The following is a 24,851-nucleotide window of genomic DNA, read 5'->3' on the forward strand; positions in this document are numbered from 1 at the left end:
AAATTAGTGCCAGGTAGTAGGGGTATTGCTGTGAAAGATTTGAGTATGTGTTTTGGAGAGGACCATGGTAGTATTTGAACTTGGGACTGGACAAGCCATTGACTGTTCAGCTCAGAGGGCTGTTCTGTGGAAACATGGAAAATTGGCATGTTGAGAGCAATGGAGATGATGAAGGCCTGGCCCATGAGTTTCCAGAGGGAGGTGGAGACTCTACTGAGACTCTTTGTGTCTTATTTTGAATTAAGAGTCTGTGGTTCGTGCCAGGTGATGTCAGCACACGGCTTCAATCCCAGCATTTGGGAAGGCAGAGGCAAGTGGATCTCTGTTGAGTTTGAGGCCAGCCTGGTCTACAAAGAGACTCTGGGGTTCTGGTCAGCTGAGGCTGAAGACCTCACTGTGGTTAACATGAAGCCAGAACAAGTAAAGGGAAACCTTTGCTTTGCTGGGACAATTGATATAGTTAGGGGGAACTGAAGAATCACCTGTGATTAAGAAGGGACCAGTGCTGGGGCACAGTGCTGCATGTCTTTAATTCCAGCACAGAGGCAGAGACAGGAGGATTTATATGAGTGGGAGTCTAGCCTGGTCTACATAATGAGTTCTGAGACATCCACAACTTCATACAGAGCTCCCGTCTCAGAAAATGCACCCCACTCCCCACCAAAAGAGAGAAGAGCACAGCATCATTGAGGTGAAATCTTCTTGTTGGTATTTCTTCAAGGTTGATGTTCCTTGTCCTGGCAGCTGAACCCAATAATGTGCAAAGTCTCTCAGGTGGTAATGGTTATGGCTTAGCACTAGGATCGGCCATTGATGAAGGTGCAGTCTTAGCTGCAGGAGGAACCCCGGCATCGAAGGAATCGTGCAAAGAAGTTGAAGCTTGCACTGTGTGCTGGGGATGGGAGTCCCTGAAGACAGCCTAAGCAAGGCTATCAGTCAAAGCACAGCTCAGTTATAGGAGAGATCCTGGCATCCTGGAGAGGCCATCCCATGAGGTGACCACCAAGGACAGCCGCGGTTAAGGAGTGGAGCTGGCCTGAGCCTCAGAGACAATCTTCCTGTGTTGTGCATAGTAGAACCAGAGAAGTGGAGCTGCTTAGACCCTTCGGAGCCCAGCTGATCGTGACTGGATCCCAGGTATCTGACGCTGAACTTTTTACGTTGTTGGGCTTTGGTTTTGCTCTGATCTGATTGTAACCGTGCCCTGGCTGTCCTTGAAATGAGAAGTGTATAACTTAATCTTTCATTTACAGGCTCGCACAGTTAAGAGACTTTGAAATTTTAGAGAGACTATGGATACTTTAGAGAGACTTTGGATGTTTTAAGGAGATTGAACTTTTAAAGTGTTTGGGTTTGTAAAGACTGGGACTTTTAAAAGTTGGAATATGGTGTTTTTTTTTTTTTTTTTTGTATGCGTGGTTTTTCAAGACAGGGGTTCTCTGTATAGCCTTGGCTTTCCTAGACTCTCTGTAGACCAGGCTGGCCTTGAACTCACGGAGATCCATCTTCCTCTGCCTTATGAGTGTTGGGATTAAAGGCGTGCGCATTGAGATAATTGATGCTAATATATCATCTTGAGGATAAATAACAAAGAAAAGGTTGATTTAATAGTAACAGATTGGTGTGTCAACTTGATAATGGGTCAGTTGTCTGTGTGTGTGTGTGTCTGTGTGTGTATGTATGTATGTATGTATGTAAACTTGACACAGCTAGATTCATTTGAAAAGCAATCTCATTAGAGAAACACCTCCACCAGACTGGTCTAGCGGCAGTCCTGTGGAGCATTTTACTGATTACATGGAATGGCTCGGCCTATTTTAAGTGGTGCCACCCTTGAGCAGGTAGTTTTGAGTTGTGTAAGAAAGCAGGGCTGGGCAAGCCGGTAAGCAGTGTTCTTCCATGGCCTCTGCTTCAGTTCCTGCCATGACTTCCCTCAGTGACAGAGTGTGACCCGAGAGCTGTTAAGTTGAAAATAACCCTTTTTAACCCTTTTCCTTCCCAAGTTTCTTTTGGTCATGGTGTTTTATGTAAATCTAACTCCAGAAATAGGAACCTAACTGAGACAGTTTAGATAGATAAAATGGGCAAACTAGCATGTAGAGCCGGGCATTATTTGTAGTGTTACTGCGGCTGTGTCTTATAGAGTCTTGGTAATTCTCTTTTATGCAGTTTCCACTGAAAATGAAAAAGAACCTATGGTGCTATATAATGGAATGAATGCGTTACTGGACATGTTTCTGACAGATGAGGTTTTCTCTTTTGACAAGGGAACGCCAGTCCTGTCACCTACAATTCTGCAGGACTGATGAGTGGAAACACTTCTTGAAGGAAATGTATGACTGTGTCTTTCACCTCTTCACTACTCCTCAGCACATGTTTGGTTACATAGAGTCTTAGGATTTCTATTGCTCTGAAGAGACACCACGAATAGGGTAACTCTTATAAAGAAAAACAGGGAGACAGGGAGCTGGGCGTGGTGGCGCACACCTTTAATCCTAGCATTCGGGAGGCAGAGGCTGGTGGATCGCTGTGAGTTCGAGGTCAGCCTGGTCTACAAAGTGAGTCCAGGACAGCCAATGCTACACCTAGAGACCCTGTCTCGAACCCCCCCCCCCCCCCCCAAAAAAAAAAGAAAGAAAGAAAAGAAAAGAAAAACAGTTAATTGGGGCTGGCTTACAGTTCACAGGTTTAGTCCATTATCATCATGGCAGGAAATGTGGCAGCATGCAGGCAGCCATGGTGCTTGAAAGATAGCTGAGGGTTCTACATCTGGATTGGCAGGCAGCAGGAAGAGACAGTGAGCCACTGGCCTGGCTTGTACATCTGAAACCTCAAAGCCCACTCTCCCCTTCCCCCATCTCCGCCCTGCCCCTCCTCCAACAAAACCACATCCACTCCAACAAGGCCACACCTCCAGTAATGCTGCTCATAGTAATGTAAGAGGGAGATGGTGTCAGGACTACCATGTACCTACCTTTTCCTGGGAGCTGTGCCTGCACTGAATGGTGATTGGTGATGTCTGTTCTCTGTGGAGGTGACTGTGAACCACATAGATATACCCTGCTAAACTCTTGACTGTATCCCTGGGGCAGCTCTCTTGGGCATCCATTCCCAGAATGCCTGTGGCTGCTCTACTGCCGTACAGCAGTGAGGGAGGAGTAACAGATGGCAAAACACCGTGGAGAGAGACAGCAGTGTTTACTTTGTGGCAACTAAAAAACTGCATGTTGGCAAATGGTAGAGAAGCTCAAAATTGTGGGCACACATTTTCCCCTGAGGTTCTTCCCAGGGCCTTAGAAAGGGCTAGTGGAAGAACGGGCCCTGAGATCCAGTGTCAGCTCTGCGGTGGACCTGATTAGCTCTTCTTAATATCCATCGTAAGAGCTGTTTCTTGCCGGGCGTGGTGGTGCATGCCTTTAATCCCAGGCAGAGGCTGGCGGATAGCTGTGAGTTCAAGATAGCTGTGAGTTCAAGGCCAGCCTGGTCTACAAAAGCGAGTCCAGGACAGCCAAGGTTACACAGAGAGACCCTGTCTTGGGAAAAAAGAAAAAAGCACTGATTCTTTCTGGCTGTGGTGGTACTGGCCTTTAACAGCAGCACACGGGAGGCAATGGCAGACGGATCTCTGTGAGTTTGAGGCCAGCCTGGTGTACGTAGTGAGTTCCAGAACAGCCAGGGCCACATAACGAGACCCTGTCTCACTGTGTAGCCCAAGTTGGACTTTAATATGCACGTTTCTGCCTCTGCCTCAGCCTCTGGAATGCTGCAATATGATAGGTGTGGACTGCCACACCTGGCCAGTGCGGTGCTTTTGAGAGAGCAGTGGAGCCCACTTCGGGCAGCATGACACTTTTTGCACATGGGTTACTCAGTTGTGTTAACCAGGACACAAGAGCAGTACATCCCTCACTGGGAGTCTCAAGTCCCTCAAGGCCAGGTGATTGATATTCTACTCCCCTTCATGCCTAAGATAGAAATCTTACTCCAGCGTAGGACTGCGGATGTGTCAGCAAGCTTGCTCCAAGGTCTTAGAGAAAAGGACTGCCTTGACTCACAACACACTGGGGACCGCCTGCATTCTAGTCAGAGCCAACAGTGGAGGTGGCTGGGCTGTCTCTCTTCCACAGGGCCCCTGATTTCTGCATTGATTCCCTGATGTATCCCTTGGTCAGGGTTATGAAGGGAGGTTCCTGGATATTGCCTCTGGAATTGGTTCTGATTCTCCTTTCCGGAGACTCTGTTCCCCCTCCCCTCGTCCCCCACCGGAGTTCCTGAGCTGCTGCCAGGTTAGGAGACAGCAGAAAGATCAAAGGTGAATGATTCTAAGCCATAAAATAGCCTGAAAAACAAGTTTGGAAGATGACTGGCTTTGAGTCTGTGGAGCTTAGCTAGGGCAGCCCTGAGAATTATTGACATTCTTGCCTGGGAGTTCCAGAGCCCCGCCCTCCTCTCCAGCCCTCTCCCCACCGTTTCCCCCTATTCCAAGGGGACCACAAAGCATGGAGCGCTTACCCTGTGTCTCAGAATCCTGAGAGATGAAGCTGGGAGTGAACCTTGTCACTGTCTGATGGGAGCTGGGATCCTAGGGACTGAGCAGGTGTAACCTTGCAAAACAGGTGACATGATTCCAGCCTCACGGTCCTCTTTCCAGGTTCGGGGTGAACTGTACACCAGCTTCCAGTTTTGTTCTTCCGGTGTTGAGTGTGCCTGGATAGGGCTGGTCTGAGTCTGCAGTGCCTCGCCTTTTCATGAGGCCCCTGGTGGGACAGGCTAGGGATGTTCATGTCTGCCATGTACTTTGAAGATGCAAGTGGGGGCTGCAGAGGGGGGTGCACACCTGTAATCCCAGCACTCTGAAAGGCAGAGGCAGAAGCAGAGGCAGGAGAGAATCTCTGTGAGTTTCAAGCCAGCTGGTCTACAAATCAAGTTCAGGCCAGCCAAGGCTACCCAGAGAAACCCTGTCTCAAAAATAAAGTAAAATAAAAATAAAATTAAATTAAAATTTAAAAAGGCACAAATGGGATGTTTCAGCCTGTGCCTCCAGCGCGCGCGCGCGCGCGCGCACACACACACACACACACACACACACACACACACACACGGCCCTCAATCCCTGGGATAATGTTTATATACAAATGCTGGCTCTGATCTCCACCCAGGGAAACACCAGCTGCTATTGCAAATCTTTCTGTGTGTGATAGGAAGCAGGACAGCAGGGCCTCTCAGGCTTCTCTGGAGGGTGTTAGGAAACAGCAAGTGCACTTTATTTATATTTTTCAAAGTCATCCCCAGAACCATGTCTGGGCAACTGAAGGCCTGTCAAAGAGCCGAAAAGCCTAATTCTTGTTTAGAAGAGACCAAGGGATTAGGTGTCCCTGGGACTTTAACCAGGGCATTGTTGGTGGTTTTGATTTAGGGCTCCTTTAGGGAAGGCAAGTGCAGAAAGGGTGCCAGAGATCCCGGCTGCCAGTGTTGTGGGGTGCTAAGAAACTGGCACACACGAAGTGTTGGCAGGGTTGTAAGTTAGCGTGGCCTTTTGGGGGAAAGGCTGGCAACGTGTTTCATAGCAAATGCGCCTGACCTTGGATGCAGCAGTTCACACACTGGAACCCGTCCTGTTCTAATCACTACATGTATATGCAAGGACCTGTGTTCAGAAGGGCTTCCTGCAAGGCTGGGCATGGAGCTCGGCAGTAGAGCGCTTGCTTGCATAGTGCATTCAAGGCTTTGGGTTCAATCCTTTGTACTGGAAAACTAGTATTTACTGCAGTAGGAAATAGTGACTCACCTCAGTCTATCAGAAGGGGGAGGGTTCAGTAGATTACGGTTTTTCTAGGCACCAGACTACTGTGTGGGAATTAGAGAAGAAAAAAGAAAATAAAACCAATGGGCAACACCAGGCACGGTGGCACACACCTTTAATCCCAGCACTCCACTTGGGAGGCAGAGGCAGGCAGATCTCTGTGAGTTCGAGGCCAGCCTGGTCTATCTACAAAATGAGTCCAGAACAGTCAAGGCTACACAGAGAAACCCTGTCTCAAAAATAAAAATAAAAATAAAAATAAATAAATAAAAAACAAACAAACAAACAAAAAAAACCCCAAACCAACCAACCAGTGGGCAGCATGCAGATGGTACTCAGGTCAAGGCACTCTTCCCAGGCCCATCATTTAGGAAATTAGCTCACTTAGATTAGTAACTGAGCCTTCTCAATAATACTTTGGTTTCTGTTATTATAACTTTTTTTTCCCCTTAAGTAGAAAAGGGGTGTTGTGTAACTTGGCTAAGACTCCATCACCTCTGTGTAGAGGATTTGGCTCAAATGCTCTGCATCAGGGACAGTGACTACCATACAATGCCTATGCAGACGTGTTTTTTATTTGCCATGAAGTGAAAGAGGCAGGTAGCTGGGCAGTGGTGGCACACGCCTGTAATCCCAGCACTCTGGGAGGCAGAGGTAGGTAGATCTCTGTGAGTTCTAGGACAGCCAGGGCTAAAACAGGAAAACCTTGTCTTGGAAAAGAGAGAGAGACAGAGACAGACACACAGAGACAGACAGACAGACAGCAGAAAAATAGGGTATGTAAAAAAGAAATTGCACATTTGAAAAGGGAGCAGTCTGAAGAACACACATTGACTTAATTCTTTGTAGAAAGGGAGGCAAATGAAGTGAGCTATGTGTAGAGGATTTGAAAAGATTTTTTTTTTTAGCTATACATTTGCATTTTGGCAGTCCACCGCCCCAACTCCCCTTATGCAGTGTTGAGGATTAAACCCAGGACGTCATGTGTGGTTGCTGGGTGATAAATTTTTTTCCTGGTGAGATACAACACACAGGTCTCACCACGGATAGGAATCCCATGACAAAACAAAGTACAGATACCATCAGATCAAAACTGGTCAACCGCTGAATGTTAATGGGGTTATCTACATGAACTAGGGGTTACTGACAGAAGCAGAAGTTGCCCAAAGACTGCTGAGTCATCACGGTCCCCTGAGGTACTGGTGACAGCTCACAAAACTGGGATCCTGGAGCACACAGCACAGCCTGCAGGCAGCTCAGTAGGTGGGAGAGTGTCCTTCGCAGGTGCCTTGGATGGTCTGAACCTCTTCCAGGCAGCTTGGTCAGGTCTCAGGGTCTTTGCCGGGTACAGCTTGGCTTTGCTGGGTCTGGGGGCAACTCTCTGGTGTACTAGTTATTCTGGCAGGAAAGAGCCTAATGACTCTGGTCAGTTTCAGGGGCTTCTGAAACTCTTTTAAGTTGCTTAATGAATGTCCCTTTATATTTTTTAATTTTATTTATTTTGTTTGTTTTTCTGAAACAGGGTTTCTCTGTGTAGCCTTGGCTGTCCTGGACTCACTCTGTAGACCAGGCTGGCCTCGAGCTCACAGGGATCCAACTAGCTCTGCCTCCTGAGTGCTGGGATTAAAGACGTGTGCCACCCTTTCTAAATAGCCTGTTAGAATGAAGAGAGACTCCCTGTTATCCTGGGCTGGGAGTGACTCTCATCATTAACTCCAGGAGGAAAAAATGTGGCACTGTGCCCAGTGGAGTGGTGGTTATAGATCATCTGAAGGGAGCACAGAGATGCCTCTTCTGATTGACTAAGGGTGGCTGAGCTAATGACTGCTGTCCTTGTCCTCCAGTGTCATGCCTCCTCTGGGAAGGAAGCCTTAGCTGTGGTGATTTTCCTGACACACAGCCCTGAACATTCCCTCTTCAGCCCCAGCAGCATTCAGTTTGTTCATAGTGTTGGACCTTGTGGAGATAATCCAGGTACTGAACTTGATCTTTGTGAAAATCCTTTCTTTAGGGTCACTCTGCAAAAATGGATTTCTTAGGCATTCTGTGTATAGGTCCTTTACAATTCACAAATCTTTTTCCTATTTATTATTTCAGTTAACTGGGATTGGGACCTGACACTCTAAGGCACTTGGTACAACCTTCTCCGTTAGGCTTAGAAGTTTAGATGAGGAGCATGTAGGCTATCAAAATGGCAGGCCCCCTCCCTGGCTTTGGCGGTGCTGGGGATGGAACCCCAAGGTTCAGAGCGTGCTAGGCATGTGTTCCTCCACTGAACGGACCCTACTGCAAAGTCCCTCCCATCCAATCCTTTAGTGCTGAAACCCAGTGCTCCTGTGTTCAGATACTTACTTCTGAAGTATTGTATCACAGAGAATATATACATATAGACGTGTGATGTGTGTGTGACACACACACAAATGGCACTCAGGAGGCGGAGGAGGTGGATCTCTGTGAGTTCGAGGCCAGCCTGGTCCACAGAGCAAGCTTAGGACAGTCATGGCTACACAGAGAAACCCTATCTCTAAAAACCAAACAAAGTAAAACAAAAACTGTTGGAGCTGGAGAGATAGCTTAGCAGTTATTTAAAAAAATAAAAGTAAAATAAAATAAAATATATTTATATATATATATATATTTGCTGTTTTTACAGAAGATCAAGTTTGGTTCCTAGCACCCACATAGTGGTTTACCAGTAACTCCAGTTCCAGGGGATCCACACATGGTGCACAGACATACATGTGGGAATGTATTCATACACATTAAAAAAAAACAAAAACAAAAACGTAATGACTGCTTATTATGTCAAATCAGAAAACATCCATATTTCTGGGTTTTCTTTTATTTATTTATTTATTTATTTTAACTCTCAAGGCAAATTTAGGAAGTCTTTATTTTTTTGTTTTCTCTAATTTTTAAACAGATTAGGTGCCATTTTAAAAAAAGTCTCTTATCTCTGTAAAGAAGCTAAGACTCTGGAAACAATCTCAGTGTTTCATGGAAATAGAACTAGTAGATGGCGCTCCTTCTTGAGCCTATCTGTCTGTCTCTGTCTCCAAAATCCAAGTGTTGAACTTTCCACAGAGGGAAAAAATAGAAAGAAACAGGGAAGAAGTCACGCAAACACATCTCTCTAACATACTGTTAGCAATTCAGCTTTCTTTGCTTTGTGTAAACGAAACCCAGAAAACCAAAATGATCATCAGAGAATAAATAAAATATTTAGGTCTATTTTGATTGTTTCTCTTGCATCATTGCTGTCACTGTGGTAGCCATCTTTCTTGATGTTTCTTGATGTCATTGTAGACGATCACATACTATTTCAGGCGAGTGGTGTCCTTGGGCAAGGCCTAGACATGGAATTCAAAAAGTCCAGGAGCATCACTCCCTGCTGTGGTTTCTGTGTTTGGTTTTTCGAGACAGAGTTTCTCTGTGTAGCCCTGGCTGTCCTAGATTCACTTTGTAGACCAGGCTGGCCTCAAACTCACAGCGATCCGCCTGCCTCTGCCTCCCATGTGCTGGAATTACATGCTTGCGCCATCACTGCCCTGCCTCCATCCCAGTTTGTACATTAGAATTTCTTCAGTAGATTAGTTTATAAGAGTAATCTAGGTGGTGCCAGGCAATGGTGGTGTACACCTTTAATCCCAGCACTAGGCAGGCAAAGGCAGGCAGGCAAAATTCTGTGAGTTGAGGCCAGCCTGGTCTACAGATTGAGTTCCAGGACAGCCAGGGCTACACAGTGAAACTGTTTCTTAAAAACAAACAAACAAACAAACAAACAAAAAAGTAAAGGAAAAGAAAGCAACCTGAAGGAATGGCTTTTCCACCAACATAATTGAGTTGAATTTATAGTAAAAAGGCTGGTTTATTGGGGCAGCTCTCAGGCGTGTTCACAGGAGGAATTCTCAAGGCTGGGTTCAGGTAGGGGCTTCTTAAAGGGAAGTGGGGCATCGCGGTGCTGGGGTTATATATAACCTTTTTTTTTTGGTGAATTTAGGCCCCTGTAGGTGGGTCTTAGGTTCAGTGGTCACTTTGGAATCTGGAACTAGGAGCTGGCTTTGTCCAGTGTTTTACATGGGCTTGTGAAAGTATAGGCCATCTTGCCTTTGTCCCAAAACCTCCAGCCTAACGCACCCTGGGACTTTATTAGTAGAGTAGATGCTAAAGTCCAAGAAGGATCTATAGACTCTTTGAGGGTGGGTCTGAAGCTGTGGGCTGTAACCCAGCCCCGGTCCACCATGGTCCCAAGGCTGAGTGGGGTCGGGACTGGGAATCTCTGTCCCCGACTCTCACCCTTCCTTATCTCTGCTGCCTCCAATGAGTGACTGTTCTAGCATGCAGGGGGTGAGAAATGGCGAAGTCTGAGTGGCTTCGTTAACCACGTTTCACACTTGGTGCTGCTCCTTCCAGGGAGGGGGGCAGCAGCCAAGTTAGCCCTCTGAAGTTTGTTTCTCAAGTGTCGCTCTCCCTTTGCTGGGGAAGACTCCCACCACCACAGGAGAGGCCAGGCCCAGCAGGGCTGGCTGATTGTCTTATACTCTTAACCCTTCCTGCCTGAATGTTCCATCATGGAGCTAGGAGGTGCCCTCCTTGTTTCCTGGTTCCCCTGGAGAGGCAGCCAGAAGGCTAGGCTAAAATGGGGGGGGGGCACGCCCTGCTTTTGGCTCTAGGTTCTCCCACTGCTACTACTTTTCTTGAATGTTGCCCCCAACCCTAACGCCCAAGCCCCCACAAGGGACATGGAGAACCCATCTGCCAGGCCCTGTTCATCTTGCTGGGGCCAGCAAAGTGCAGCCCTGAGATATGGTCCCCCTCTCTACTACATGCCTTCCTGGGTCTCCCCCACCATCAGCACCAATCCTCTCCCAGGCAGATGTGCCCATGTCACCTAATAGGTTTGTTTAGTGCCTTTACAACCATGGGAAAGAAGAGGTGGGAAATGCAACCAGAAGGGCAGCGGTTGCCAAACTGGAGGGCTTTGAGTTCAGACAGGAGGGAGCCACCTTCCAAGCTGTTTTTCTATGTTTATTGTTTCCCCATTCATCATTGGGGGCTGGGGAGTGGGGAGTTCAAGCTGGGCTGGGTGACTCAACCCTGCTACTCTAAGAGGCTGAGGCAGGAGCAAAGCTGGACACTAGTCTGGCAACCCTGGAGACCATGTTTCAGAAGGGAAGCTGGGTGTGGTGCTGCAAGCCTGAGGCAGGAGGATTGTTTTGACTTTGAGACCAATATGGGCTGTACAGTTTAAGGTCAGCTTGAGTTATAGAGTGAGACCCTGTCACAAACAAGAAACACTGATGGTATAAAACCATTTGACAGGGGCTGGCAAGATGGCTCAGTGGTTAAGAGCGCCGCCTGCTCTTCCCGGGGTCCTGAGTTCAATTCCCAGCAACCACATGGTGGCTTACAACCATCTATAATGTGATCTGATGCCCTCTTCTGCAAATAAAGCACTCACATACAATAAATAAATACAATTTAAACAAAACAAAACAAACCCTGTTTGACAAATTTGAAACTTTAGGAAGTCCACAGTAATGGCAGCCAGTCATTTTACTGTCATAAGCTGCTGTCTGCATATGGGCACGGTGCCTGGTTGCCGGTTAGAACATAGTCTGGGCTTCCAAAAATCTGAGTTCTGATCCTTTGCCCTCCCCAGCGGGGTAATGGGCAGCTCACTTATCCTTTCAAAGTTTCAGGGGTTTTATTGCTGTTGTTCTTTTAAATGCTGAGAACCGAAGCCCTGGCCTCTAACATGTTAGGCACTGTTGTACCCTGAGCTACAACTCAGCCCCAAGCTATTTAATACGTGGCACAGAAGAATGTTAAGTGGTGGCCACACATGTGGCGCACACCTTTAATCTCAGCACTTGGGAGGCAGAAGCAGGTGAGCCTCTGTGAGTTCAAGGCCAGCCTGGTCTACAGAGTTCCAGGACAGCCAGGGCTACATTAATAGAGAGACCCTGTTTCAGAAATAAATAAGTAAATAAATAAAACACAAAGCCAAGTGTAGTGGTTTTTAACCTTCCTAATGCTGCAGTCTTTTATTACAGTTCCTCGTGCTGTGGTGACCTCCACCACCACCGTAAAATTATTTTCATTGCTACTTCATGACTGTAATTTTGCTGCTGTTATGAATCGTAATGCAAATATCTGAATAAGCACATGGTTTTAGATGACCTCTGTGAAAGGGTTGTTTGATACACCCCCCCCCCATACACACACAGGTTGAGAACCCCTAGCTACAGCAGTACTGTTTGTGTGATTTTGTTTGTTTTTATAGAATGCCTTATGTAGCAGAGGCTGGCCTTGAACTCCTACTTAAGGATTGCAGGTATGTACCACCACACCCCACATACATGTTGGTATTGGTATGTTTATCAGTGTTTTTTTTTTCTTTTTTTAAGAGAAAATTTCTGTTGAGCCTTGAAGGGACCTCCATTTCTTTTAAACCAACATGGGGAGCAAGCCGTAGAAAGAGAAGCAACGGGAAGAGCCGTCTCTGTGAACTGGGTTACATTTCTGAAAAGCCAGGATGGCTCCCAAGCCTGGAGATGAGTCTGTAGTGTCCCCACTCCCATACTGGGACATCCATCCATCTTTCTTTCCTTCCTTCCTTCCTTCCTTTCTTTCTTTTTTCTGAGACAGGGGTTCTCTGTGTAATAGCCCTGGCTGTCCTAGAACTCATTCTGTAGACCAGGCTGGCCTCGAACTCACAGCGATCCGCCTGCCTCTGCCTCCCGAGTGCTGGGATTAAAGATGTGGGCTAGCCGGGCGGTGGTGGTGCACACCTTTAATCCCAGCACTTGGGAGGCAGAGACAGGCAGATCACTGTGAGTTCAAGGCCAGCCTGGTCTACAAAGTGAGTCCAGGATAGTCAAGGCTACACAGAGAAACCCGGTCTCGAAAAACCAAAAAAAAAAAAAAAAAAAAAAAAAAAATGTGGGCTACCACTGCCCCATGGACATGGATGTTATTTTCAGCACTAAACCCATACAGTTCCTGGCATGCCTGGGTGTTCAGTCACCTCTAGCACGGTGACAGTGTGTGATAGGATCTGGTGGAAAGATCCAAGGGAGAGAAGGAGGGGCTTGTTTTTCTTTTCATTGTTTGGCAGATTCTGACCCTGGGCAGGGTAGGCGGGACTTAGTAAAGTGCGTCCTAGAGAGGAAGGGCAAGGAGGTGTTACTATGTCCCAGATTCCTAGGGTGTAAAGTGCCAGCTGCCTGGCATCAAGTTCAGTGCAGGCAGCTCTGCTTGTTGGGACCAGCTTGTTGAATGGTCTTTGGGGGAAAAGATTGGTTCCTTCCTGTACCCCTAGTACCTTCTCGCACCCTGGGTCCCTGTGTTTAATATCTCACTTGGGGGAGGAACCATCGTTGGAGAGGAATCATCTTTAACCTGCAGCCCAGAGGGTAGCTGGTAGTTCCTCTACTAGTTGGATCAAAGCTTTGCCCTCTTCTGAGAGGCTCAAAGGCTGAGGAAGGGCCCTTGTCTGTTTTCACATCTTTGGACTATCCCTGGGTTGTTTCTATACCATTCATCCCTCCTCCAACCTGATGCCTGCCCCCAGGCTTGTGTGATCTGAGTTCACTAGACATTGGCCCCTTCTACTGCCAGGAAGCACTCTTTGATTAGCTGGTACGGGCTGAGCTGGATGGGCGCTGTACCCGTCTCTCATGTGGCTGTCAGGCACATGTGCTTTCTTCCCTCCCCAAGTGTGGAATGTGGTAGGAAGAGAGGGCAAAGCTGCATTTGGTACCAGTCTTGTCCTTGGAGGAACTCAGGACCTCATGCATGCTAGGCAGGTCTGAGTCTACCACCAAGCAGCACTCTTAGCTCATGGACCCGATGTTGAGTAGTGTGGAACTAAGTCTCTGTGGTTCTTCCTCTCCCTTTAAAATTAAGCCCTGGAAGGATCTAGGTGAGGTATGCATACACAGTGGTGGCCATGTATGAAGCTGTATGAATGGATGTGTAGACATAGCAAAAGGCTGGATGGGGATTGCAGAGTTAAAGAAGGGGAGAGGGTAGATGGTGTATGTGGAATTCTGCTTATGAGTGTATTCTGTATTCATTTCTTTATTATGTTTGCTATATTCTGTTGAGACAGAGCCTCACTATGTAGTGCTAGCTGTCCTGGAACACTCTTTGTAGATCAGGCTGGCTTCGAACTCACAGAGACCTTCCTGCCTCTGGATCCCAAGTGCTGGAATTAAAGGCGTGTGCCACCACGCCCAGCTATGTATTCTCTATTCAATAGCTCAAAGTACATATGAAACCATAGAATCACCCTAAGATCAGGTGACATGGCTAAGTAAAGTATGGTGTCAAAAGGTAGAAGATCCAAGATTGACTTCCCGGAAGTGATGATGGGTAGGCCTGAGACCCACAGACAAGGAGGGGCTAGAGTTAGTCGTAGAATGAGTGTTTGCTGGGTTAGAGATGTAGTTAATCTGGTAGAACGTTTATCTGACATGCATAAGGACCTGCGTGCAATCCCTAGCACCACATAGGACTGGGTGTGGAAGCATGCAGCTTCAATTCAAGCATTTTGTGAGTGAAGGCAGGAGGATTAGAAGTTCAAGGTTATTCTCAGCTACCTGGTGGGTTTGAGGCCAGCCTGGGCTACACTGAGACCATATCTCAAAAGAGAAGAAGTTAGGCATCTAGTGGAATGTAAGAAGTTGTGGATTTTATAGAACTTCAGTCCAGTGGGAGAAAAAAGAGAAACAAAACGGTGTGTGGGGCCACAGGGTAGAACACAGTGGTGGAGCGCTGCATCTGTGATGCCCTCCCAACACACACACACACACACACACACACACACACACACACACACACACACTCTTTGTTCAAGGAATGAGTCTTTGGGTTCTATGAAGGAAAAAACCAGCCAGGCGTGGTGGTGCTCGCCTTTAATCCCAGCACTTGGGAGGCAGATCGCTGTGAGTTCGAGGCCAGCCTGGTCTACAAAGCGAGTCCAGAACAGCCAAGGCTACACATGGAGAAACTCCATCTCAAAAAACAAACAAACAAAAACCAACCAACCAAACAAACAAAATAGTGTATATATTACTATGGCTATCAGGGTACTTGTTTTATTTGTTATTAAGACAGGATTAAAAACAACAACAACAACAACAACACAAACCCAGGATCAACTCTGTAACCCAGGCTAGCCTGAAACTCTATGTGTAGTAGCTCTTGTTGGACTACCACCCTGCTTCAGCCTCCCAAGTACCCACGTTGCAGACATGACACATGTCACATCCAACTTAGGGATGCTTTTCTTAAAACAAACAAATAAAAAATGATTCATTTACTTCATTCATGTGTGCTTGTGTGTATGCATGTTCATGAGCACTCCTGTACTTGTGTCATGGCATACATGTGGAGGTCAGAGGGCAGCCTATAGGAGTGGATTTTCTTCTCCTACCGTATAGGTCCCCCTGTGGCTGGAACTCAGGGGGATCGAGCCCAGTGGCAACTGTCTCTATCTACTGAGCCATGTCCCTGGCCCCAGTGGTTCTTTTTGATAGAGTATTAGCAAGGTCCTTGAGGGGCAGAAACCCAGTGAGGTGAGAAACCTAAAGGCTCCAGTGCCCCAGGAGGTAGGTAGGTGTTCGAGGTGCCTGTGCGGAGGATGTGTTGGAACAACTGTAAGCAGGAGGCAGTTTGTAGAGGAAGGACTGAGGTAGGTGGGGAAGGGTGTGTATGTGTGTGGGTGGGAGGGGGATAGATCTTGCAAGGCCTTGCAGGATGCTATGAGGAGGTGAGTGGACAGGGAGGCGGGACAATCGGACTTGGGTAAGAGAGACCTCTTCTGACTATCTGGAGGACTGTAGAGTCTCTGTGTGTCGGGGAGACGCAAAGAAGTGTGTGCCAGGGAAGAAGCAGGTAGAAGTGGCTAGTTGAGCAAAGAGGGTGGCAGGGATGGTGCACACAGGTCCTTTTCTATCATTTCAGGCAGGGGTTCTTTTTTTTTTTCCCCAGGCAGGGATTCTTAAGGCCTTCGCCCCTGTGTGAAAAATCAAGCCATAAAGGGAAGAATGCCTCACCGTTGAACTTGAAGAACTACAGAAGACGGGAAGAGAGAGTTAGCTCAAATAAACTTGGACCAGGCCTTGCTTGGCCGCTTGCCCTTCCTATAAATATCAGCCTCCCAGGCCTGGAAACACAGCGGTCAGGGCTGTTGGAAGCTATTGGGGAGCATCCTTCCTGGTCCAGTGTCTGGGAGTTGACTGTCTGCTCACATCTGCAGGCAAGTGCCTAGAAGCAAGGGGGGTGGGCATGGTACCAGAAGGTGGCTATTTTGAGACCCACCCCTTTTACCCTGGTGGGATTCCTTCACTTCCTCCGGGGGCCCAGGCAGCTCTCTGGCGGGTCTTCAGCAGAACAATCTGCAAAAGTCATTGGCCTGATTTAGGAGAACTAATCCTTTGTGAGGGGACTGTTGAAACAGGGGAAGTGAGCTCCCTGCCAGAGCAGGCATGGTCCCCCGTTGTTGGTGAGCCATGCCACCACTGCAGTTTTGAGGGGAGAGTGGGAAGCGGATGGAGGAGCTAGTATAATTCGGCAACACGTGAGTTAAACAGCAGCTGAAAACCCACAGAACAAGCTTGCATGCGAGCTCCTGCCGAAAGTTGGGAGAGGAAAGGAACATTTTTCTTGCTTTTTAGACATGACATCCTGTGAGGGGAAGATTTAGAACAGATGGGGACCAGGGGTGCCTCGCTGGATTTGCTTGTTTCACCACAATTTTCCCCTGTCCTATGGCCAGAAATGTCTCCCCCACCCCCTTTAGTGAGGTTAAAGAAGAAAAAGGAGTAAAAAGATCTTGGGTATGGGCTCTGTGGCTCAGCAGGTAAAGTGCTTGCCACTCCTGCATGAGGACCTAAGTTCGGGGCCCGAGTACTCACATAGAAGTGTCAGGCATGGCAGTGTGGGCCTGTGTGGGGAGGCTGAGACGGGAGGATCTCTGGGGCTTGCTGGCCTGCTCATCTTGCTGACTCCTGAGGCACTGTCTTCAGAAATAGGATAGAGAGCTAGGCACACTGCCATCAACCTCTCTCCTCCTCATGTGGGCAGGCATGTCCACATGTTTCTCTCATATACAAACATGTACACATGATGGTCCCCCCCCCCCATCCACACAGATTAAAAAGAAAATCCTGCTGGGTGTGTTGGTACACGCTTTTACTTTCATCACGCCAGGGGCAGAGGAGGGCAGATTTCTGTGTGTTCAGGACCAGCCTGGTCTACAGAGGGAGTTCTAGGACGGCCAGAGTTATACTAGTGAGACCCAGCCACGAGTTAGAAGGGGGAAAAAAAACTCCAGAGAGCTCAAGTTTTTATTGTAAAGGGCTCCTTTGGGATCAAAGATAGAAAACTAACTTGACAGTGGATTTACTTTGTGATTTCTCTGTGTTATCTGAACTAAGGAGGGGAGGGAAAGGACCCCAGTCAGGGTGGAAGAGGCCATCTGACTGGCACAAGGTGAGGGGTGTTCTGAAATCTTCCATGCACCACATGTGGAAGAAAAACACTGTACCATCTTCGTTTGAGGATGCAGGCTTTGTATTCCAGCTTGGGTAAACTACAGAAGGCCATCAAGGTTCCACAGAGTGCACTGGAGACTGAGTCACAAGGACAGAGTGCATTAGTTCAGTCTAGGATATGATGAGCCTGTGAAAAAGAGGAAAAAAAAAAAAAACCAAAACAAATAAACAACAACCACAATAACAAAAAACAAGGCAATGTTACGAAGGGCTCATAGCGTACTCAAGTGACATGACAGCAGCTTTGTCCCTGGTGGAGCTGAGTCACCAGGTAGCTGCATGAAGTTGGCCCCTAAGACATAGCCAGTCAGTTTTGCTGGAGAAATATCTAGACTGTCAGCTACTGTCAGCTGAACCCCAAATAGCCCAGGCACTGGAGGGGGCTGGTTGCTTGATTTTTGTTTTAAATGTGTTTATTTTATTTTGTGTGTATGTGTGTCTGTGTGTCAGTACATAGACCACATGCATGCATGGGGCCCCTGGGTATCAGAAGAAGGCATTGGAGCCTATAGAATGGGAATTACTGGTGGTCATGGGTCACCTTGTGGGTGCTGAGAACTGAACCCCAGTATGGCACTAGTCAGCGTTCCTCCCTCTCCCCAGACAGGCTTTCTCTGTGTAGTCCTGGCTATGCTGGAACTCACTCTGTAGAACAGGCTAGCCTAAACTCACACATCTACTTGCCTTTGCCCTCCAAGTGCTGGGATTAAATGTGTGCTCCACCACCACCCAGCTGCATTAAGGGCTCTTAACCACTGACTGCTCCCTTGTCTGCTGTGTGGCCAAACTCAGCGTGAAAAAGAGGACAGAAGAAAGGAAAGTGGCAACTTCTTTTCTTTGTCTTTTTTTTTCAACCTGGACTAAGGCTTTTCCTTCTTGAAGGGAATATTCAACTTCTGGAGTCTAGATGGCGGGTACATCTCCGGCTGCTGGGTTACAGGCATGTACCTCTGTGCTCTGATGTAATTGCATCTGTAAAGCCTGGGATCGTGTCGACGCCACCTAGTAGTGAACGGAACAATCTTTCTGTGTTCACAAACAGAGATGCTGATGTGTCTAGGAAGTTAAAGGCTCCACACTTAGTGACTGCCGTGTTCTGGAGAGAGAACACTCTAGTGCTTTTCAGGGATTGGGAGTTGAAGGAGAAGGGTTGATGACAGAGGGCACAAAGGGAAAAAAAAATCTTTCAGAGACAAACTCCTACTCTTTAGCCCAGGCTAGCCTTGAATTTCATCTGTAGCCAAACTCCTTGAAGGATTTTTTTTTTCTTTTCTTCCCAGTTTATTTTGAGACAAGGTTTCTCTGTATAGCCCTGGCTGTTCTGGACTCGCTTTGTAGACCAGGCTGGCCTTGAACTCACAGTGATCCACCTGCCTCTGCCTCCCCAAGTATTGAGATTGCAGGCGTGCACCACTAAGCCTGGCTTTGTCATCTTTTTTTTAGACTGGTCTTTCTATATAGACGTAGCAATCCTCCTGCTTCAGCCTCAGATTACAAGTGAATGTCCTCCCTTGGCCCTATTGGTTCTTAAAGTGGAAGAGACTTGTTTGGAAGGAATATGTTACTGCGTTTCCCCCCAACATTTCCCTCTTCCTCTGGGCAGAGAACACCTCGGTGTGTCCCTATGAATGTTCATGGCCGGAACCATGGAATTCCTTGTCGTTCTCCCCTCCCCACCCACAGGATTTTTCTCTATGTAGCCCTGACTGTCCTGGAACTTGCTCTGTAGACCAGGCTGGCCTTAAACTCACAGAGATCTATCTGCCTGCTTCTGCCTCCCAGTGCTGGGATTAAAGACATGTGCTACCACGCCTGGCCATGATATTGGGTGTGTGTGTTTATGTGTGTGTGTGTGTGTGTGTGTTTATTTTTAAGCCAGAGCTCTTGGAGACGATGGTCTATTTTTTTTTTTTTTTTTTTTTTTGCTGTACTTGGTTGGATGAGCATGTGAGATTCTGATGAAGAACCTGCTCATCTTTCAGAGTAAAGACAGCCAGCCAGAGCTAGCTTTGATGTGTCAACCTTGAGAGTCAGCCATGCCTGATCTGGCTTTGTACCCAGAACTTTCCAATGACATGAGTTAATGATTTCTACCGTTTTCCCACTCAAGCAAGATTGGCTTGGCCTTCTATCACTTACAGATATTTTTGCACTGGTGTAATTTCTGACCTATCCTAGAGCTTCTTGACCTAGGAGATGATGGGGTGGAAAAATAGACAGCTGAGTCAGTGAGTGTCAAGAGGGACTGCTCAGGATTTCCCTGGACCCTTTTATTATGGGGACTGGAGCAGGTACTGAAGGTAGTGATGGAGATAAATTTGGGGAACTGAAGGCTGGGTAGACAGGCAGAGCCTCAGCCTAAAAGGGCAGAGAATGCCAGGGCCCCACTCCTCTCCCAGCAAGGGGTCTCTGGTGATGGCCAAGGAGGCCTTGGAAGCAACAAGAATTGGGATTTGAGAGTCTCCCACTGCAAGCCAGCCATGGGTTCCTGTGCTGTCTACATGTGACTTCCTGGGCCTTCTTTTTCTTTTCATCAAACCTAAGTGCTACGTACCCACTGTGAACAGGGCTCTGAACACCTTCAGGACTTGCGTCTGTCAGGAGGTCTAGCTCTTTCATTTGCTTGTACTAGATGACAGGGCTAGAAAGCACCTCAGGAAGCTTGTAGGACTTGGGCTGTGAGCTGTCGTTTCTTTCATATGTCGCAGATGTGGATCTTGGGTCAAAGGGAGGTAAGGGAAAGCCTCAGATGTGTAGTTCTAGGGCTCTGAGCTTTTTAGTTATTATGTATACAGATTTTGTTATAGATGGTTGTGAGTCAACATGTGGATGCTGGGAATTGAACTCATGACCTTTGGAAGAGCAGTCAGTGCTCTTACCCTCTGAGCCATCTCTCCAGCCCCAGCTCTGAGCTTTTGAACAGCGGTGAGTGGAAACGGAGAGGTTCCTGAGGGGCAGGCTAGGCAGGGCAGTCTCTGACTGAGTGGTCAGTTTAGTACCTTTTACTTACTGGAAAGACAGGAAGCCAGTCGGTATTCCTTTGAAAAAGTATTGTAGAGTTTTTTGAGTATAAAAGTGCTGCATACCTGTTAAGAATTTTTGAAGCCCGGCAGTGGTGGCGCACGCCTTTAATCCCAGCACTCGGGAGGCAGAGGCAGGCGGATCGCTGTGAGTTCGAGGCTAGCCTGGTCTACAAAGTAAGTCCAGGACAGTCAAGGCTACACAGAGAAACCCTGTCTCGAAAAACCAAAAAACCAAACCAAAACAAAAAAAGAATGTTTGAAGATATAGAAACAGAAACTCTGCAATAGGAAAGGTAAGCCACTCAGGACCATCCAATTTGGGTTGATAACAGGGATGCTTTTAAAAAGATGTTTCTTTCTAATATTTATGTCACCATGCCTATGTGTGTTATATACATGACAGATGACATCAGAAAATTTGATTTTTTTGGACAGAATCTCACATGCTGGCTAGACTCAGCCTTGCTGCATAGTCAAGGATGACTTTGAACTTCTGATTATCTTGTCAACATCTCCTGAATGGTGGGATTACAGGCATGCACCACCATGCCTACTTTGACTCTATTTGTACTTAATATATAATATAAATACTTCCTTTTATCTTTTTTTGTACAGGTTGATTTCTCACTATCATCTAACAGTTTAAGCCATTTCACCATTCACAATGTATCACTTCTTTTGAATAGATATCCTTTCCAAATTCTTCTAATTTATTTATTTATTTATTTTTGATTTTTGAGACATTGTTTGTCTATGTAGCCTTGACTAGCCTGGAACTTGCTCTGTAGACCAGGCTGAGCTCAAACTCACCGAGATCCCCCTGCTCGTGAGTACTGGGATTAAAGGCGTGTTCTACCATGCCCAGTTACCTTTAAAAATGTGGGGGGTTATAAAACGATATCATTAAATCTTTAAAGATATATTTTTGTTCACATCCTTGAATAGCTTTAGATGTAAAATTACTGGGTCAAATGGGATATCTATTTGTTTTAAAATTATCTGTGGTGCTGGAGTTGACTTTGTACATGCTAGCAAGGACTCTTCTGCTGAGCCTCACCCCCACCATTAGGAGGTCCATTTAAATTTTTTTAAAAATTCATATGGCAACTATAAAGGGTTGTTCCTAGAAGAGTGGTTCTTTTTTTTTCATTTGATTGACTCATGGATTGAAATAAGATCTTGTGTATTTCTTGCTGGCTTTGTACTCTCTTTGTGGACCAAGGTGGCCTTGGACTTGCAATGTTATTCTTCATGCCGAGTCTGGGGTGTTGGGATTGCAGGAGTGTGCCACCAAACCCAGCTGAGAAGTTCTGCTTTTCTCTCCTGCTAGTGGTGTGTGAAGTACTGCTACATGTTTCTGGATTTTTCAGGACCTTTCTGATACAGGAAACACCATCTCACTTTTTTTAAGTTGAAAAATACATTTTTCGTAATTCATCACAGTTGGAAGGTGATAGGAGTACTGGAGACAGAGCCTTGGGAGAGTCATCTTTAGGTCACTCAGATTTGTCCTTGAAGAAGATTAGGGCAGTGGGTCTCTGCTTCCTGGTTCACAGGGATAAGTCGTTTGCTCCACTGTGCATTCCCACTATTGTTTTGGAACAAAATAGGAGGCATCTTGGTGATTGAAATAGCAAAGGCTCAGCCAGGCCTGATGGTTCAGGACTTTAACCACAGCACTTGGGAGGCAGAGGCAGGCAGAGTGATATGATTTCAGGCTAGCCTAGTCTACAAAACGAGTCTAGGACAGCCAAAATAACACAGAGAAACCCTGTCTAATTAAAAAAAAAAAAAAAAAAACTAAAGAAAAGAAATGGCAAAGGCTCTAGAGAAATGATAGAGACAGAGGTGTTGCTTGAGATGTGTACCGTAACACTGGAGAGATCTACAGATGCTCAGTTTAAGGCTTAAACGACACATTTAAGTAAAATTGAGAGTAAAATAAGGGCTGGCAAAATGGCTCATACGTGGAAAGCCACCTGCTGCCACGTCTGCTGACTTTAGTTCAGTCCTCAGGCCCCTCATGGTAGAGAAAGAGCTGGAGCTCCCACAAGCTGTCCTTTGACGCTGTGACCTTGGCTGGTTCTCCGAAGGTTCCATAGCAGTCTCTCAGGGAGGCTGCACCCCTCTCCCTGTAAGTGAAGAAGTTTGTTCCTAAAGATGCCTGCTTTAGCTTGTGGTGAGCACCATGGGGTGCTGCCTCCTCAGTGGCCTCCAGCATGGAGTCCTGGAGGCAAACTTCCCCAACAGTTACATCAACAGACCTATTCTTTTCCTGAGTTACTTACGTAGTGGAGACAGTCATGTATGGCCGACAGCCATGATCCTAAAGTTGTCTTACCAGAGAGTTTTGGTAAATAGCTGGGCAGTGTGCTGTTAGGTCCCAGAAATGTCACCATGACAGGAGGGTGGGAGAAAGCCTGGAATCCAGAACACTTGATATTTGGTAAGAATTTACTTGAAAGTGTGTGATGGCAGATTCTAGTCTGATTTCCAGATTGTTAGAAAAGCAGAAAGTAAGCCTAGGGGCTAGGCTCAGTGGGCAAAGGGCTTGCAGCTGAGGCATTGAGTGAGGATCCCCAGCGCCACGGTAAAGAGCCCCAGCATCCTGTGTCTGTCATCCCAGCACTGGTGGAGACTGAGCACTGTGGGAGCTCAGTGGCTGGCCTGTCTAGACAGTAGCTTCAGGTCCACTGAGAGACCCTGCCTCAAAAACAAACAATCAAACAAACAAAGGACAGCAATAGATTAAAGACCTGATGTTGACCTTTGGCTCCAGGAGAGTGCATGCATGTGTGCATGTACAAACATGCATGTGTGACCTGTAACACACAGACACACACATAAAAGTAACATGTAATTGGCCATTAGATTAAAAAAATAACTCACAAATAGTAAATAAAACTGGAATTTGGTAAGCCAGGCGTGGTGGTGCACACCTTCAATCCTAGCACTTGGGAGACAGAGGCAGGCGGATCTCTGTGAGTTCGAGGCCAGCCTGGTCTACAGAGTGCGTCCAGGACAGCCCAGACTATAAGAGAAACCCTGTCTTGAAAAACCAAAAACAAACAAAAAACCCCTGGAGTTTGGTGACCCCAAGAGTATGCAATAGTTGTCTATTACATCAGATTTCTCTTGTTTAATTCTCAGCACAGTTCAGTGAGTTGAAATGTACTGAAATGTCAGCCGGGGCGATGGGCTGTTATCAGGCAGCCTGGGTTTAAACATCCATAGTACCACCTCGTGCTTGAGGTTCTGGGCAGGTTGGCCGTCTGTCTCTATGGTTGTCTGTCTCTATGGCCAGGATTTTGGATGAAGGCCTTTGCTGCTGGTTTTGAGTTGTTTCTTGTGAGCCAGGCACAGCTGTCAGTGTTTAACATTCTCTCTCACCTCTTTCTCTTTCTATATAGAGACAGGGCATCACTGTATCACCCTGGCTGGCCTAGAGCTAGCCTCTAACTCACAAAGATTTTCCTGCCTCTGCCTCCCAAGTGCTGAGATTTAAGGCTACCTTACCATGTCTTGAGACCTTCTCTCCCTCCTCTTCTACCCATGCCTGCCGTGTGTGCGTGTGCGTGTGTGTGTATGTGTAAGAATTAGAGGTCTGGCTGGTGTGGTGGTGCACGTCTTTAATCCTAGCACTGGGGAGGGAGAGGCAGTCAGCTCTCTGTGAGTTCAAACTCTGCTTGGTCTACAAAGTGAGTCCAGGACAGCCAAGGCTGCACAGAGAAACCCTGTCTGGAAAAACCAAAAAAGAAAAAAATAAAAAGAATTAGAGTTGTGCCATAGATTTGAGCCTAGCCACACTCCTTTCAAGACCTAAGACCCTCTTCTATGGGTGCACACTATCTATGGACCCATGCTAATGCACCCCTGTAGTCTGTCTTTTGAGCTCAGGTGTCCTATGAGTCAGAGAGAGAAGCTGGAGTCTAGTTGTCAGTGGGCTGCGCAGTGTTTGAGGTGCCCAGCAAGCAGGTGTCTTGCTTCTCCTGCCTCTGAGGTAGGACCCTTTGTCCTGCCGTGCACATAGAGTCACGGCTCCAAGAACATGAACATCTATCTAAGCATATGAGAGGTGGCAAGGCAAGGACCGGAGACCAGGCCTGTCTGGTCCTAGAGCCCATGCTTTGTACTCTGCTCTGTGTTCTGGCTGAGCAAGGAAGCAGGGTTACGGGTGAGTTTGAACAAGCAGGGCTGGGGTACCAACAGGGTAGGTAATACATAGATGGTCTTGGAAGTGCGATAAACAGGTTCAGATCCTGTCTTGTTCCCTTCTCGTTTGAATAGGTGCACTCTCTCTGGGTCTTGGTCTTCCCGCTACTAAATGGGGTCTTGATTGCACACAGAGAGTGGGAGAGTGCTATAGAAGGCTAGCCAGGCTCTGCACGGGCTGCTGCTCTCCCACAGTGGGTACTTAGCTCTTCTTCTTCCAGTTGATTTCCTCATGGGTCCTTGGGGAAG

General features: G+C 47.1%; 1 long non-coding RNA gene across 2 annotated transcripts in view; it reads left to right on the plus strand.

Annotated features, from left to right (window-relative positions):
- The window catches only part of LOC127204415 (uncharacterized), a 52,637-nt gene extending 36,570 nt beyond the window's left edge, over positions 1-16,067 (plus strand). For both annotated transcript variants that reach the window (XR_007832466.1, XR_007832467.1), the window contains exon 3: positions 15,803-16,067. This is a non-coding gene — a long non-coding RNA (uncharacterized LOC127204415). The remainder of the gene's footprint in view (positions 1-15,802) is intronic.
- The last annotated feature ends 8,784 nt before the right edge of the window (positions 16,068-24,851 follow it).

The sequence above is a fragment of the Acomys russatus genome, chromosome 20 (genome assembly GCF_903995435.1).
Source record: "Acomys russatus chromosome 20, mAcoRus1.1, whole genome shotgun sequence".
NCBI classification, from domain to species: Eukaryota; Metazoa; Chordata; class Mammalia; order Rodentia; family Muridae; genus Acomys; species Acomys russatus.